The 16342-nt window shown below is 40.8% G+C and overlaps 1 non-coding gene across 1 annotated transcript; it reads right to left on the minus strand.

Moving 5' to 3' along the window:
- Positions 1 to 15821: 15821 nt before the first annotated feature.
- On the minus strand, positions 15822 to 15950 carry LOC127681954 (small nucleolar RNA SNORA17). The gene has a single exon (XR_007977290.1). It is a non-coding gene; the product is annotated as a small nucleolar RNA SNORA17 (small nucleolar RNA).
- Between the last annotated feature and the right edge of the window lie 392 nt (positions 15951 to 16342).

The following is a 16342-nucleotide window of genomic DNA, read 5'->3' on the forward strand; positions in this document are numbered from 1 at the left end:
ATGTATACAAGCCTCATTTTATATTGAAAGCATGTGTTTTGTGAATCAAGTTGCATATGACAGGAAACAAACATCTTTACACTGCTCAGGAAATGAGGCCTCTGCGATAAAGCACATAATTTTTCCCGAGAATGAAAAGTGTTCACTTTAGTGAGAAATTTTAATTATTAAAGTCTGTATTTAACTAAGGCCCACAGAGGACTGTGATCCACACACTCCTTGATAACTTAACCGGCAGTTTGGTTTGGAAAATGGAATGGTATGAGGCTTATGTCATTAAGAAGGAAATCTCATTAATTCCCAGTTCCTAATTTACTTTAGGAAATCATTAATGTTGAAAAGATTAGTTGGGAGGAAGATTGATGAGTTTGGTTTTCTCGTGGAACAGCAAGGTTGTAAAAAGAAGTCAACTGTGATTTATCATTTTTATATTGTTGGTACTTTGTGTCTTAATGAACAAGTTGACATTTGATGCACTCAATTTTTATTATTTTATCGCTCGCTAAGAGAATAAACTTTGCTAGAGTTTCCATCTTTGCTGAGATTTAATAGCATAATGGATGTAAGCAAAGATGTGAAACTCAGAAATGTAAATCCCAACTCTGCCCTATTGCCTACATGTCTAGATTTAACTTATTATTATTATTATTAGCCAAATTACACTTATCTGTAAATTGAGAACAGTGATAGTAATCACTTAATGGGCTTTCAAGGATTAAGTGAGATAGTATACCCACTCATGGTAAGTGTTCTCAGGTGGTAGCTGTTCATAATTTCAGCGGAGTCAAAATTAAGAAATGGTACAATTAATGTTCTTTGACTATTAGAGAAAAGTAACTTGAGCATGAGTTCGTGAATTCCCAGAGGATAATGCCAAATGAATAATTCAACTATATTAAATTCCAATTTCATGTCTTCTTCCAACTTGCCTCAAAATACAACAGAATGTTATGAAGGGAAGATTTTGAAAAGAGGATTTTGACAACTCTGTAAGTGAAATATGCCATATGTTTTTCTTTTGGACTTTAGAGAGGAAGCCTGAAAGCAGCATATACTATAATTTTTTGACTTGAGATGATAACTAAGTATCTTCAAAATTTAGTATCATTCCCAACCCCTGTCTTTTCCATATTGCAACTGAGCTGTCATTTTTTAAAATACACTGTTTTATGTATGTATGTTATATATGCTGTGCAGTTTAATCCTCACACTGACTTACATTGTTATTTTGTCTAATCTATTATGGTTTGGCCTAGTTTATTTTGCCTAATCTAAATCAAGAGGTAGAAAGTTGAGGAAATTTATCTCAGACTACTATTCTGATGAATGCTAGACCTTGAATTCACTTCTGGTCATCCAAGACTCATAGAAGGAAGGAGTATTCTATTACAGGTTGCTTTGTTTAGGTATAGATCAGGTAGGGCTGGAAAAATGTAATCTCTAAGTAGCATTGCAGAGGTCACAACGAGGAGTGGTGTAAGCTGTTACCTGTGTGCCCACAGCCCATCACCTTGAGGATTTCATAGATCCCTTGATTTGTTCTCTCTTCTTGGCCTCACTCACCAACAGACATATACTAAATCATGAAATAATGCACACATATCCCCACTGAGAGGCCCAAGTTTGTCCAATTGGTAAAAAACTCCCAGCTTCTTAGAAGGACCCATTTGCTGGGCTGTCTTCTAGGGCATAGCTGTGCTTCCACACAGTAGCTGGAGAGACCAATATCTATAGCATAAGCCTTGCCTTAGGTTGTATGCAGTTGATGCTTCTTTCATAGTAATCCTAGACTTTGGATTTATCCTTTCAACATACATATGATGGAAACCTTACTGGCATCAGGGCCTTTGACTATTAGAGTTCACCTGGGTTTTCTCTGTTGAAGACTTTCTAGACCCCATAGACCCCAATGTTCAACTCATAAGTCAAAAAACAATTGCCTATTTCCTCCTTACCATGTGGCCTTGTAAATAAACTGTAGAATTTCGCTTATGAAATAAACAAAGTTAAAGTTGTGGCCTCATAGCCAAAAAGAAACATTTAATCAATTTTAGAGGCACCTGGTAAATTTATAAACATAATCTACAAAGCAACTTTCTGGCATGGACTGTCAGTGTGGATCTTTTGTATTAAATTTAAAATGCTTCTATTCAAAGGCACCAAGAGATATACAAAGGTCTCACTGGGGAAATTTTGTTGAAAGAAAATAATTTATTATGGGAATAATATCTTCTTGAAGAAAAAAAAAAGCCTAAAGTACCTTAGATGGTTTCTTATCTTAGGCACCGAGATCTCAATTGTGAAAGATATTTCATTTGGGAACATGAAAAGAAAACATCCCAGAAGCTCCAGTGAGTTCAAAAGAAAGGTCACGGGCAGAGACAATCAAGGCGAATGATGCTTATATGATGCCCAAGGCCCAGACTGAGGACCAGAGGGACCCAAGGCGTACTGATTCCAAGGATAATGTAGAAGCTTAGTCAGTGACCTGGATGTCAGTGGGGACATCTACTAAATCAGACACAATTAGTTCAGCACCCAGTGCATGATACAGAAATTGAAGAAGAGACAGATGTGTTTGCCAGTGGCCTCATGGGCAGGGGCTTATGCTGAAATTTACATTATAACACTCCAAGTTCTCTCCTGGAGCCTTCATTACAACTTTGCTGCTGACCTGCAGCTGGGATACTTAAAGACTGCCAAGGCAATCGTGGTGAGGGATGCTGAACTTGGTTCATGCTGGATTCATCATGAAGTTTGTGTGTTAGAAATAGAAAATATAAGATCTTAACTGTTCTGCTTTTCAGTTAAAGTCATTATAAGCCAGACAGGGTTATTCCACATCACAGCAGGGCTTGAAACCTGTGTCTTTTCATTTCTACCACAGTATTATTTTCCAGTGCATGTCCCTCTCAATGAAAAAAAAAAAGTCATAAAAACCCAGAAGAAGTATATTATAAAAGAAGCTATCCAAGGGCTCACTGAACATGCTGGCAGATTTTCCCATTCTTGGATACTGGTTTTGCTAGTGTATATATATATTTTTATTTTATGTTGGTTATTTATTTACATTTCAAATGTTATCCCCCTTCCCGGTTTCCTCTCCGAACATCCCTATCCCACCCCATCACCCCTGCTTCGATGAGAGTGTTCGTCCACTCACTCACACGTCACTGTCCTATGCTGGGGCATGGCGCCTTCACAGGACCAAGGGCTTCCCCTCCCATTGATGCCAGATAAGGCCATCTTCTGCTGCATATGCAGCTGGAGTCATGGGTACCCTTTGGTTGGTGGCTTAGTCCCTGGGAACTCTGGGAGATCTGGTTGGTTGATATTGTTCTTCTTCCTATGGGGTTGCAAAACTCTTCCGCTTCTTTGGTCCTTCCCCTAACTCCTCCATTGGGGTCCCCATGCTCAGATGTGAGCATCCACATCTGTATTTGCAAGGCTCTCGCAGAGCCTCTCAGAAGACATATGAGGCTAGTGCATTTTTTAACAAACATCTGCAATGTTCCAAAATATTCTTGTTTAAACCTCTCAGTATCTTTGGGAGGTAGTAATTACTCAACTTAGGAATGTTGAAGCCAAGGCTTTATGATTAAATAATTCTATCCAAAAGACATAGAGTAATTACCAAACCATTTTCCAGTCCTCGTGTCTTTTGATTACAAAGTCCAAGGTGGTTTCCCTGGGTATTTAAACATGAGTTTTGCAAGTAGGTATGGCCTGGCCTTCAGCTTACTGCTTCACTCGTCAATTCACTGGAGAACTCTGAATTTGAAATGTGACTTCAGAGGTACTTATTGATTGAGGAAATGGTTTTCAGGCATTTATATCTTGGCATGGGCCAGTGCTTTCACTGAGTGTCAGCTACAACCGCCTTTGGCCAGTAGTTATCCCCAAGAACATTAATCCACAGAACAATGATTCTATATTCGTACTGCTACTGAGGCATTTTTTTCTGTAATTAACCTAAACCAAGAGGCTGGTGATTTATAAATGTACAAAAGAGCAAGTATAGATCACCAAACTGAATAGCTAAACGCAGACTCCAGCAGAGACTGATTGTTCAGAGGGCAACAGAGTTTGTTTGCTTGTTTAACCAACATTTATTTTCTTAGAAGCTGGCAGCTTCTGAGGCTCCTCTAGCTTGCAGAAGGTTGTCTTCTTGCTACTATGTGAAGACATGGCTGCCTGGAAATCTAAATGTTTAATGCCCTGATTTCCTTTTCTAAATTTATTTTTTAAATTTGACACAAATATGATGTATTTTGGTGAGGGCTTTTTTTTTTGCCCCCATTGGTGGTTTTTTTTAATCCCCCTTCCATTCCTACTGAACCCCATGTTCCCAGCAAGTCTTCCTCCTATTATCTAGTCCCTTTATTAATTCCTCCTTTTTCTTAATGTTATTCATTGAGCTTAGTTAGGGGTGCTTAGTCAGGCACTGGTGAAACACACTTTTAATCCCAACACCTGGGAGGCTGAAGCAGGAGGATCTCTCTGATCTCAAAGCCAGCCTGATCTATATATTGTATTCCAAGACAGACAGGCTACATAGTGAGACCCTGTCTTGAAATGAAGCAAAGACAACAATTAGTGTTGCTTGTGTTAGAGGATGGGTATTCTTTCCTGGAGCACAGACTTCAGAGTGCTATATTGCGGAAGAACATGTCCCCTCCCCCAGCAACCATTTACTGCCAATAACTCCTCCAGGAATAGTGAGGTCTCGTGTTCCACTCCCTCATCCATCAGGGGATGTTGACATGCTCAGACTCTTGCAGGTGTGTAGGTCACCACAGGTGCTGTGAGCTCATGAGTGCAATGGGCATCCATGACCTGTCTAGTACACAGTGGTCCTCATCCTCTGTCTCTTACAGCCTTTTCACTCCTCTTCTTTGGTGTTCCTTGATTCTTAAAGGGTGCCATAAAGTCATCTAGTTGGGGGTCAAATGCTCAAGAAGGAATTACTCGCAGCACTCTGACCCAATCTGAATGCATTAATCATCGTTTGTTGCATATAGAAGCTTCTCTGATCAAGGAGAGCTCTCCTTATACTTAAGGTGCATACTAAAAATCTACTTCAAATTATGCCATGCCCTGCCCCTCTTCTCTCTCCTCTCTTGTGTGTATGTGCCTCTGTGTGTGCCTCTTTTGTGTGTGTTTGTGTGTACCCTTACGTGTGCATGCCAGTCATGTAAGTGTGTGTGTGTGTGTGTGTGTGTGTGTGTGTAGGAGGGGGACTGTCCGCAGTAGCCTGTGGACACCACAAGAGGGCATTGGATCCTGTGGAGCTGCCTAATCTCTTATAGATTGTTTTTTGAAAGTAGGAGTTTCCAATGTCTGAATGCCTGTTGTAGGTACATAAATGTTCAAGTGGTGCCTAACTGCATCTCCAATTAAATTCATTACATATAGCAATCACCTGGTGAAAATTAGGATTATATGTGTATATCCTTACTAGCTATACAAAACATCTATCAACCTTTGTAAGTAGATGGCTATTTCAACCAAGGTAAACTGGTGGTAGATCCTAATTTTTAAAACAATTCACCTGCACATCTCCATGACCTCCATTTTGCTCCCAATATCCCCCTTTTCTACTTTGTTCTATTGTCTTTCCCAATTCCTCTCTCAATGCTTGCTCTTTCCAGTCTCATGACCTCCATTGTAGTTTCCTGGATTTAACCCATATTTTCTCCCAGCTAGATACACATATTAAGCAGTCCAGATGTTAAGTTCTACACATGAGAGAATATGCTATTTGTCTTTCTGGGCTTGGGTTACATTCTTAATATAATGTTTTCCAGTACCTTCATTTTCATTGCAGAATGAAATTTCACTATGTATGTCATCTCTTGTGTGCTTGCTAATGATCATCAACGTTACACCAGTGTGGCTTTGATCTCCACTTTCCTGGTGGCTATTGGTAATGAGAATCTTTTCACACATGTGTTTGTACGATTTTTTAAAAATACCTACAAATACAGTAAGCCTGTGGGGTAAAAACAGTCCAAACTTATTACATACTCACACAAGTGCAATTGCCCCCCCCACACACACACACACTGGTGAGAACTCAAAGTCACCTTGAGGAATGAACCACATGGAAACTCAGGAAGGAAGTAGCACTGTTTTAGAACATGGAAGACATGTGGCTTTTGCCTCGGATTTAATGGGATCCTGTCCATTTTCCTTTCTACTTTCCTTTACTTTGGTTCCTTTGCAAACTTCTTTTCTCTGACTGTGTGTAAATAAGGCTGAAAGTCCCCTGGCTCCGCAGAGTAGAAGTGTAGTCCTTGCTTGGGACATGATGTACTGGTGTGGGAATCTGTCCCTTGTGTTAATCAGAAGACCAGCCTGAAGTTCCACCATCAATGGTTGTATTATCAAGAACCCCATATCTTTCATGTTTACTTCAGAAAACAGCGTGTTTCTATTTGCCTTTTTGTTGTTTTATTGACCAGATTACAGACAAGTCTTCACCTACTGGCAATAGAGTTCCTAACAATTATATTTACTAATAAAAAGGTTTAAAAAAATATGTGATGAGCAGAGTGTCTCTGTCTTAGCAAAATGTGGTGTATATGTGTATAGTTGTGCATATGTGTCTGTGGACTGCTTGACAGTACATGTTGGTGTAGAAGCTAGAGGTTGACATCTGGGGTATTTCTCACTCTCTAGCTTATTGCTTGAGATAGCATCTTTTATAAACCTGGAGCGCACTATTTTGGAGAGCATCCACACCCACCCAATCCTGGAATCACAGATTACACCACTACACTTGACTTCCACATGGGTGCCACGAGACCTGAACTGAGGTGATTGTTCTCTCAAAGCAAGCACTTTACCCACTGGGCCATGTCTCCAACCCCCTCAGTGCATTTTTTGATAGAATTGTGAGAAGTAATTCAATGAAATATAAGTACGAGTATCCATGTTTGCAGGTGGAAAATGGCAAAGTATTGACAGTCACATAGAGCTCAGCGTAACTCCTAAAAGCATAATGTAATAATAGCTTGGCTGTTGAAACACTGCTCCTGAAAACACAAAGATCACACATGAGGAAGAACAAACCTGTGTATCAGCAATGGCAACTCAATGGAGCAGCTAGCCAAGATATGCTCTGGTGTGATTTAAATCACGCTGTCATTGCTGCATTAATTTAAAAGAGGAAGCTGTGTTTCGGCTTGTATTTCAGAGGTTTCAACCAATGTTTGCTTGGTCTCGTGTTTCTGGGTCTGTGAGGAAGCTGGGTAGTGGGAAGCATATCACTGCATGACATCCAAGAAGGCAAGCAAGCAAACAAACAAACAAACAAACAAACAAAAGGGCCAAAGGGACAGTATTTGCAAGCCCCAGGACACAGCCCCAATGATTAGAGGACCCACCTCTAAAGGTGTTAATCCCCCAATATTACTGTCAAATTATGAAGTTACTAGCAGAGTAGCCCATTGATTAAGCCAGAGCCCAACAAGTTGTGTTCTTCTTGCAATAGCTGATACACCAGCAGAGAACAAAGATTTCGACCCAAGAACCTTCTGGTGAGATACTTTGTGGCCAATCTATACCAGATGCAGTAGGAAACAAAATGTGAAAGATGGGGAGAATCAGTTGTTTATTGTAGTTGATCATCATGCAGAGGAAGTTACTAACTCCAGGACAGAGGGGATGGCTGCCAAGTGTCAGGAATGAAAGAAAATGTCCACGTTTAGAGAACCCAGGAGTGTGGGACACCCCAAAGAAAGATTGGCTTAAAATATTGTCAATACATAGAAAGCATGGACCTAGAGATGACTCTGAGTGTCTTACCTTTCTGCAGAAGACAGCTTGAAGCTACGCCAGGGAACGCCTGGTGTGATGGGATCACCTCTGTCTTTGGGGGAAAGAAGAAATTACCCTGCAGGAGACACTTGGTATTTTAAAGAAGGGAACTCCTTTTGCAGTGGTGGGTTTCTAATTTTTTTTTTTTTTTGATTTTTGGATTTTTGAGACAGGGTTTCTCTGTATAGTCCTGGCTGTCCTGGAACTCACTCTGTAGACCAGGCTGGCCTTGAACTCAGAAATCTGCCTGCCTGCCTCTGCCTCCCAGAGTGCTGGGATTACAGGATTGCGCCACCACCACCCCGCCTAGTGGCGAGTTTCTTTATACTTTGTATGGTAAAATTTTCCAATCTTACAGTAATCAACTGGTATAAAAAAAAAATCTACAGAAGAGCTGTGAGCATATATGATAGTTCTCCAGCTAGTGCTGAGGTGAATGGCTATAGTACAAAATATTTACCACAGCTCTACCATGCCACCCTGAACTGTATACCCTGACATTGTTTAAGGATATTGCTATTTACAAAACAAAATATTAATTTTAAATCATAACGCTGAGATAGGATCACAAAGATTCTGGTGTCTGGATTTTCCTGTTAGAGAGTTTTACCATCTAATAAACTTAAAAGTAGTCTTACACTTGTAAATGAGGGTGCAGAGAAACAACCAAGTTAGACCACTCCAAGAGTAGGAACAAATGTCTCTTGGGGATCAAACTGCCAAGGCTATGTCTTGGGGGACAGAGAGAAACAAAATGGTAGAAAAGCAAATGGTTTTCTTTTTTTTAATATTTTTATTTTCTATATTCTTTGTTTACGTTCCAAATGATTTCCTCTTTCCCAGATTCCCCCTCCCCATATGTCCCATAAACCTTCTTCTAAATGGGGTATGGCAGGTCTGTGCTGATACAAGCTATTTGGATAAGCCAGGAACTACATACCCTTGCCTGGGGTAGTTGACATTTGGGGTGATTGCTTGGAGTAGTTAGTTGACTTTTGAGAGTTGATTAAGGGATATTCCCACTAAATAGAAACTCATCTTAAGAGATTACTGAGGAATGCCGAATTTAGGCTTCTATTATATAATAACCCTCAATCCTCCCAGTGACAATCCTTCAGTTTACCTGGCCAGAGTCTTTCTGTTTAGTACACTGTCCCCAGCATTGGCATTTTCGGGAGCTTACTTTAGGTCTAACAGCTTGAGCATCTGTTTATTCTCATGAAGGATCATTATGTTTGAAAAAGGGAAAGTTTTGTTGCTGTTTGCATAATTGTCACTAAAAAGGCCAAAACTTATCAAAAAAAAATGGAAGAAGGTGGTGGAGAAGGAAGAAGAGAGGTAAAATGTCTATTAAGACATACAGCTGATCACAATGGGCTTTGTGATAGTTACTATGACTACTTCATTTTCTAATTCCTGGGTGCACTCACATGGTATTCCTCACATGGTATGAAAATGAATCCCTCTGCTGATTTCTATGGAGGACTGGAGTAGCACAGAATGACATGATGGAGTTTTTCTTTGCCAGTTCTTTGCTCTCAGTTGCAACAGGGGCACAGTGTAGAGATACTGAACCAGAATTCACTGCTGTGCACCATAAATTAGGGTGCAGGAAGAGGACTGTATGGAGTGAAATTGCATGTGGTGGCACAGGCCTGGTTTCACTGCAGTCTTCATGCAAATGCCTAGTTCAAGGAGAGGTTTAGTGCTTTTCAAACAGCTCTTTCTAGCTTGTAAAACGTTACAAACTTTCAATATTTGGCAATTGTATGGACTGTAGTCATGATTTAGGGGATCACTAATTTAGGAACATTTTTCAAAAGTAAATTAAATTCAGGATCCTCCAATTATATTACAGTCTCTCTTCAGAGTCTAAGTAGCTTATGGGAACTAAGTGTCTTCACACCAAAAGAAACAATAGACTGTCATCGCTACTAAAGGGACCAAAGAGTCCAGTGTGACATAAATGAGTATTTCATTTAATTTATATATTTATTTAGGGCTCAGGGTGTCCATTTTGACCCTGATGAGTGCTTGATTTTCATGTTTGTTTACTTTGACACCAGGTTTCTTATAGCCCAAGCTGTCCTTGAAGTCACTTAGTAGTTGAGGATGACATTGAACTTCTGATCTTTCTGTTTCCACTTCACCAGTGCCATCATCTCCAGTGTATGTGGTGGTGAGGGTTGATCCCAAGCCTGTTTGCATGCAAGGCAAGTGCTCCAGTGACCAAGCTACATTCTCAGCTCCTGTGTGCTTCTTTATACGACAGATTACCCACACAATCATAATGCCTATAGGAAGATGGAAATTTGTCTATGGAGACAAAAATATTTCCCTTTTATTTACAGATTACATATATGAAATACATAATCTGATATATAGAAGACATTTACTATTAACATTTCATAGAAAAACAATAAAGAGAAATTCCAGAAAGGGTTCCTTATTCTTTTTTAAACCAGAAATGAGTTCTCTCATCTCTACCAGCAAGCAGTTAGATTTGGACTTAGAAACTTCTGTTATATTTAAGTAGCTGGTGGTTTGAATGACAATGGCCACTATAGACCATGTATGAATACTGGTCACTAGTTGATGGAACTATTTGGAAAGGATTAGGAGGTGTGGCCTTTTGGAGGAGGTGTGGCACCTGGAAGTAGGCTTTGAGATTTCAATAGCCTTCTGCCATTCCTAGGCCAACCTCTGCTTTCTGCTTGTGGTTCAGAATGTGAGCTGTCAACTGCTGCTCCAGCCTCCTGTGCCTGCTATTTCTGCCTTGAGGTCATGGATTATAATAGGTTTTCTCTGAAATCCTAAACCCAGAATAAACTCTTTGTTCTACAACTTTGTCATGGTATCGTACATGTATTAATTTGTCTTTCATCTTTGTGTACTTTTTAAAACTTCCCCATGCTGGGAACTGTGATTTAGTCATCTTTTTCTTTTTCTTTCTTCCTTCCTTCTTTTCTTCCTTCCTTCCTTCCTTCCTTTCTTTTTTTTGACAAGATATAGTAATTCTTTATTTGATTAATGGCAACTGGACATACTACAAAAGTTTTCCTAATAACAAGCTACCCCACTTCCCATTTTTAAAGCAGACTTTTTAACTGACATCTAACATGCAGGGGGAAAAAGCATACCAATTATAAATGAACAACCTGATGAAAAATTCAAAATGTACACATCTGTGTAACCACCACCCAGATAATGAGATAAAATATTGCCAGAACCCCATAAGCTGCATGTGGGCAGCTTCCCTGTCATTGCCCTACTTCCCAGAGCTGACTACTATCATGATGTCTATCAGCATTGATAATTTTTGTCTGTTTTTGAAATTAATTTATGCTGTATTTTCTTGTGTCTGGTTTCACTCCATTTTATAGGTTCTCTCATGTCTGTAATAACACCTTAGCTAGCACCATAACCAGGGGGCTGCAAATAAGTCTGGGGCATGGTCCTGAAGGTGGAATGGTGAGAGCAACACATTTTGGCATGCACTTTATGACTAGTCAATTTTTTAAAACAAATTATAGCTCATGAAAAAAATTCAAAATGCATTCATTCTTTTAAGCAAAAACTAATATATGCTCACTCATTATCATTACCATCGATTGAAGCACCTTTGCTGTAAATTGATAAAAGGGGAAATGACACAAAAAGTAAGGTGGCTTAAGAAACAGACAAAATTACTCAAATAAAACACATGCAAAGGAGGCTTTGGATGGCTCTGTGTGTCTTTTGCCGAATTAGGGGCAACTCAAAGGGAGACAGACATCCATCTCTGTGCGGTGCACATCACACATTTTATTCAGCAATCTTTATTGTAAACTTCTTGGTCTGCCCCTGATACTTAGCCTTATTCAATGTCAAGTCCCCACACACTGCTTCTCTCAAAGAGAATACCCTTCACAGCCCAGTTCTCATTTCCCCTGCTTAGTTTATTTAATGCATTTGCCAGCTGACTTGTATGTTCTAGGCCACCGATAAGGTGTAGAGAACACATGCAAGCAAGACATGTTCCTTGTATTAGATTTTTACATCAAGTGAAGAAGGAGGAGAGGCAGTCTGGGTTCAAGGGCAGTTTGTGCAAAACCAGGAATTTAGGGACAGGTGCTGCATCCTCAGAATGCTATGATAACACTGTCTGAACCACAGAGATCAAGCCAGAGGAACAATGCTCCAAGGCAGTTAGGAAGCATGCTGTTAGCTTCCTGGGAAAAGGAAGCTTGTCCTTTCTCTCTGCTCTTGAGCTCCAATCCTAAACAGTCCTTCACTTATTTCCTAATCCTAATTAGCCTTTGGGAACTCAGGGGAGAAAAGTCATTTCTTTAGCACCAGCAAACAATTTCTGTAATCAATTAACTTACATATGGAAAGACAATGCATACTTAATTACACCAAATATAGACCACATTCAATTAATTGTTGAAGCAAATATTTGGAGAGATACACAGTATATCTAGGACATGTAATCATCAGACCACAGTGTTAAGGATTGAATGAGTTGTTTAAATATCACTTATCACTTTTTTAATGAGAATAGCTATTTCTATCTCACAAGAAAGTTTAGAAAGTTTAGATGTCCGTTGGTTGCCTTTTTAATTTCCTGCCTCCCTCTAAGATCTGCTGTGCCCCAGAGCAGACCCACAACATTGCCAAGACTCCCGTGGCAGTCTGATTTCTCTGGTTATGGCAGTCCTAATGTCCTAGGCTCAGCCACCTGCCCTCCATAGGACAATTAAAGATACAATTAGGAGTGAAAAACAGGAAGAAGAGAGTTCTGCAGTGTGGCCACATTAGGAAGAGTCAAAATAAAGAGTGCAGTGACCTCTAAGTCCATCTTCCAAGTTCTGCAGTGAGGTTTAGGTTTAAAGAGATGGCAAGCAGAGTGCATCACATTGCCATCTTGATTAATGTGTGGTCTGCCTATCACAGACCTATCCATCATTTCTGGACTATATTTCCTCCTGCAAGGTGTTCTGAAAAGTTATCAGAAGCACAAGCTTTAAAATTCTACAAGACAACTGCAATATCTGTATCCCGTCTCTTACCGCCTATTGATTCTCTTTTGCTGTTGAGATTATCCTGGTCCTTGGTGTAATGGGTGAGTTTTATTGAAGCCTGAACATTTTGTACTCTGTTATGAGACACCCTATGACAAGGGCAGGGCTGTCTTACTGCCAGTGAATGATCGAGACTTTCTCTGTGAGACAGTTACTTTTCCTACCATGGCTGGGATAAAAATGGACACAACCTTTCTGATTCTCAGCAAGGGAAGATGAGGATATCATTGCAAACCCTGGGTGATGGGGACTCTACCTTGTCTGACATCAACAGTGAAAGAAAGAGCTGCCTTGATGGCACCAGGCTGGGATGGGATAACAGGATTTCCACCTGGCCTCCAGTGATGTGCCTGAGTAAGGGTTAGCTCACAGCTACTGTATAGGAATACAATCTCAGATCTCCATTCAGTCTTCGATGCAACCTTGGCTACACTGGAGAGCTGAAAAGTTTCATAGCAGCCTTGTGAACATATAGCGATAGCTTACACTTTCAACTGGCCTCTGAATGGGTGGGGATGACTACATCTGTGTCTGACGATACATGGTTCATGTGTCTGGACCTGGAGTCTTTACTATTTGCTTTCACTGGTATTACCAGATTTCCAAATTCATCATACTAGGTCTAAATTCACTGTTCTTTTGTTCTTTGAGTCTCGTGATCTCTAGCAGGTCTGCATTTTTCTGTTGACTTTTCAGACTAATGTTTATTTTTTACATAATACACAGGGATTTAAAGTTAGTAATAAGAAATAATATAAAAATAAATAATAATGAGAGAGACATAAAAAGATGCATTTACCATATTGACCAATGCTAACTTTGAATGGGAAAAAAATGTTTGTTTCTTGGATTCAAGGTCTAAACAAACTCATGTTGTTTTCTCTCCAAATTGAATTTAGCTATCCTCTCAGGCAGAGAACAACTAGAACAATCTGTGTCTTCTAGGGACAAGGGAATGGGTATGTATTTCCTCAGCAGCAGCAGGTCCTTGGAGAAGGGGGCAGCCTTCCTCTTGGTGACATTCTTTCTGTAAGTGGCATGAGCTAGGGGCAGGAAGGGAGAGAATTTTTGTCTAATACATTCGAGAAAGTAGAATCTCCTAGCTGAGGGTTGACTGGAGGACTCACGGGAGGATGTTGTTCCTGCAGTCAGCAGTGGGAAGATGAAGATTCCATTTGCCTACTGTCTCAATTAGAAAGCACTCTTTAGAAATCCAAGTTCTTGAAAATAGCAGCAAGCTGACGGCCAACCACACTGTGCTGGAAATTGTCTGTTCAGCTCTAATGAAGCTTTAAAATTGTAAAAGCTTAGTTTTTAGACAATTCTTCTAGTGCATCATTAAAATGTCCCTTCCTACCACTCCCAGGTAACCTCAGGGCTTGAAGCACTCTTCATCAACTATTTTGTTCTTCTAGTCTCAGGGGCAGATTGTCTTTTCAGAATATTAAAGAAAAAGTAGAGAGAGTTTCCTACTCTTCAGATAGGCTGGTCATAGGCAAGTGCGCACACCTGTTGGTGGCAACAATTAAAAATGAAAAGGCTAAAGAGAGACTCTGTTACTGGGGGAAAAATAGGTAAAAGAAGCTGCCTGAAGATTAGCACTGCAGAAATCCCCAAGGCAACCTGATGATCTTCCTCAAGCACTGAGGTTTAAGCAGGTACCTGTTCAAGGTGAGAAAGTACACATTTCAAATCCCATCAATAAACTAGAGTCCTTTTAAAAAATATAACTAGGTAATAATTACGTTAAATTGAAGGGATTAAACTGATGGGGATTAGACTGTCTTCTTTTAAAAATATATTAATTAAACTTTTTATTGGTTCATCATGATTTTCACATCATGCACTGAATGAACCCCCCCAACAGAAAAGTAAAACAAATCTTGTGGAAGCTGCAGCGTCACAGTGTGTCCCACAATGTACCCTTTTATCCATACTTGTTTGCTTGCAAATGTTCATCTCAATGAGTCATCGGTCTAGTTAGAGGCCTCTGGCTTCTGCTACATTATTAATACTGGAACCTCACTGAGACTCTTCTTGGATATCCTGTTGTTGCCTTGTATCGCATGGTGGAGATCCTGTAGTTTTGGAATTGGGACCAGCCCCTTCATACATTCAAGTAGCTCATCAGTGGGGTAGCTGTTGGGGAGGGCCAATTCAAAGCCATGGTCAGCCCAGCCAGCTCAACTGCTCCCATACCCTCAGGGTTGGCTCAGTCATGCTCATGGCTTTAGGACCAGCTCTACTCTGCAGCCCAGGGGGAGGTGCAGGGCCGTGTGCAGAGTACCACAGCTGGCTTGGGGTTTCCTGCTTTCATGCTTTCCAGAGCTAGCTTTCCCACCATGCCCAGGAGATGAGTAGGGACAGTTCTGCATAGCTTGAAGATATCAGCATGTCCGTGGGTAGCAGCCTAGACAGCTCTTCTGCCTGGCCTTTGATGGTAGCAGACCCCTGATGCTGCAGGGCCAAGGACCCAAATGTGGCCCCTGGTGGTATCCCAGGCCACGACTCCACCATGGTCCCAGATGGCATCACTGGCTACTCACATCAGGCTCTTGCTCACATCCTCTGCTATGTCCACATGTTCCCTTTTTCCACTTCCATTTCTCCACCTCTTACTTCTCTTAGTAGTGTCCAGGTTCTCTGAGTATCCCGAGTCCTCTCAGGAGTGGTCTCAGTAGTGCTCTGCTGCACGTGTGCTTTATGGCTCTGAGCAGAGGTATTCTCAGGCATAGTCTCACCCTCGCCCCCAGTCTTCGAGATGCTGTACTGGTGGTCATCTTGGGCTAGCTCCCAGTCCAGGTCCAACAGCACAGGACTGGTGGTCATTATGGGATTGCTCTGGTACTGTTTTTTTATTCTCTGGTTTGATCCTTTTGTATTTGCACAGCACTGGGCTGGACGGAGGTCATCTCAGGCTTGCTTTTTTTTTCAGGGAGTGTTAGCAGGCTAATCATTCAGAAGTTCACAGGTCAGGACACTGAGTGTAGACATATCCTCTCTTCTCTCTGTCACCTATGGCTACACATAGCAGTCAGTCATACCTGCAATGCCTCTAGGGGCAGCTAGAAGTAATTTTTTCATACATTGTGATTTGAACATGCCTCTCCTCTCCCTCGACTCAACTCCTTTCAGATCCTCCCCACCTCTTTCCCCATCAAACTTAATGCTCTCTCTCTCTCTCTTTCCCCCCATCTCTCCCTTTCCCTCTCCCTCTCCCTCTCCCTCTCTCTCTCTCTCTCTCTCTCTCTCTCTCTCTCTCTCTCTCTCTCTCTCTCTCTCCTGTCTGTCCAAAACAAAACAAGAAATAAAGTCTTCTGTGTCTTGCCACTGTCTCTGAGTTCATATTGCACCGTATGTTGTATCTGAAAGACCCCATTCCTTTGAGTTTTTCGTCAATGGTAGCCCTTACAATCTTTCTGCTTGTCTCTTTTGCATAGATCTCTGAGTCTTAAGAG

Source organism: Apodemus sylvaticus, chromosome 3, assembly GCF_947179515.1.
Source record: "Apodemus sylvaticus chromosome 3, mApoSyl1.1, whole genome shotgun sequence".
Classification (NCBI taxonomy): domain Eukaryota; kingdom Metazoa; phylum Chordata; class Mammalia; order Rodentia; family Muridae; genus Apodemus; species Apodemus sylvaticus.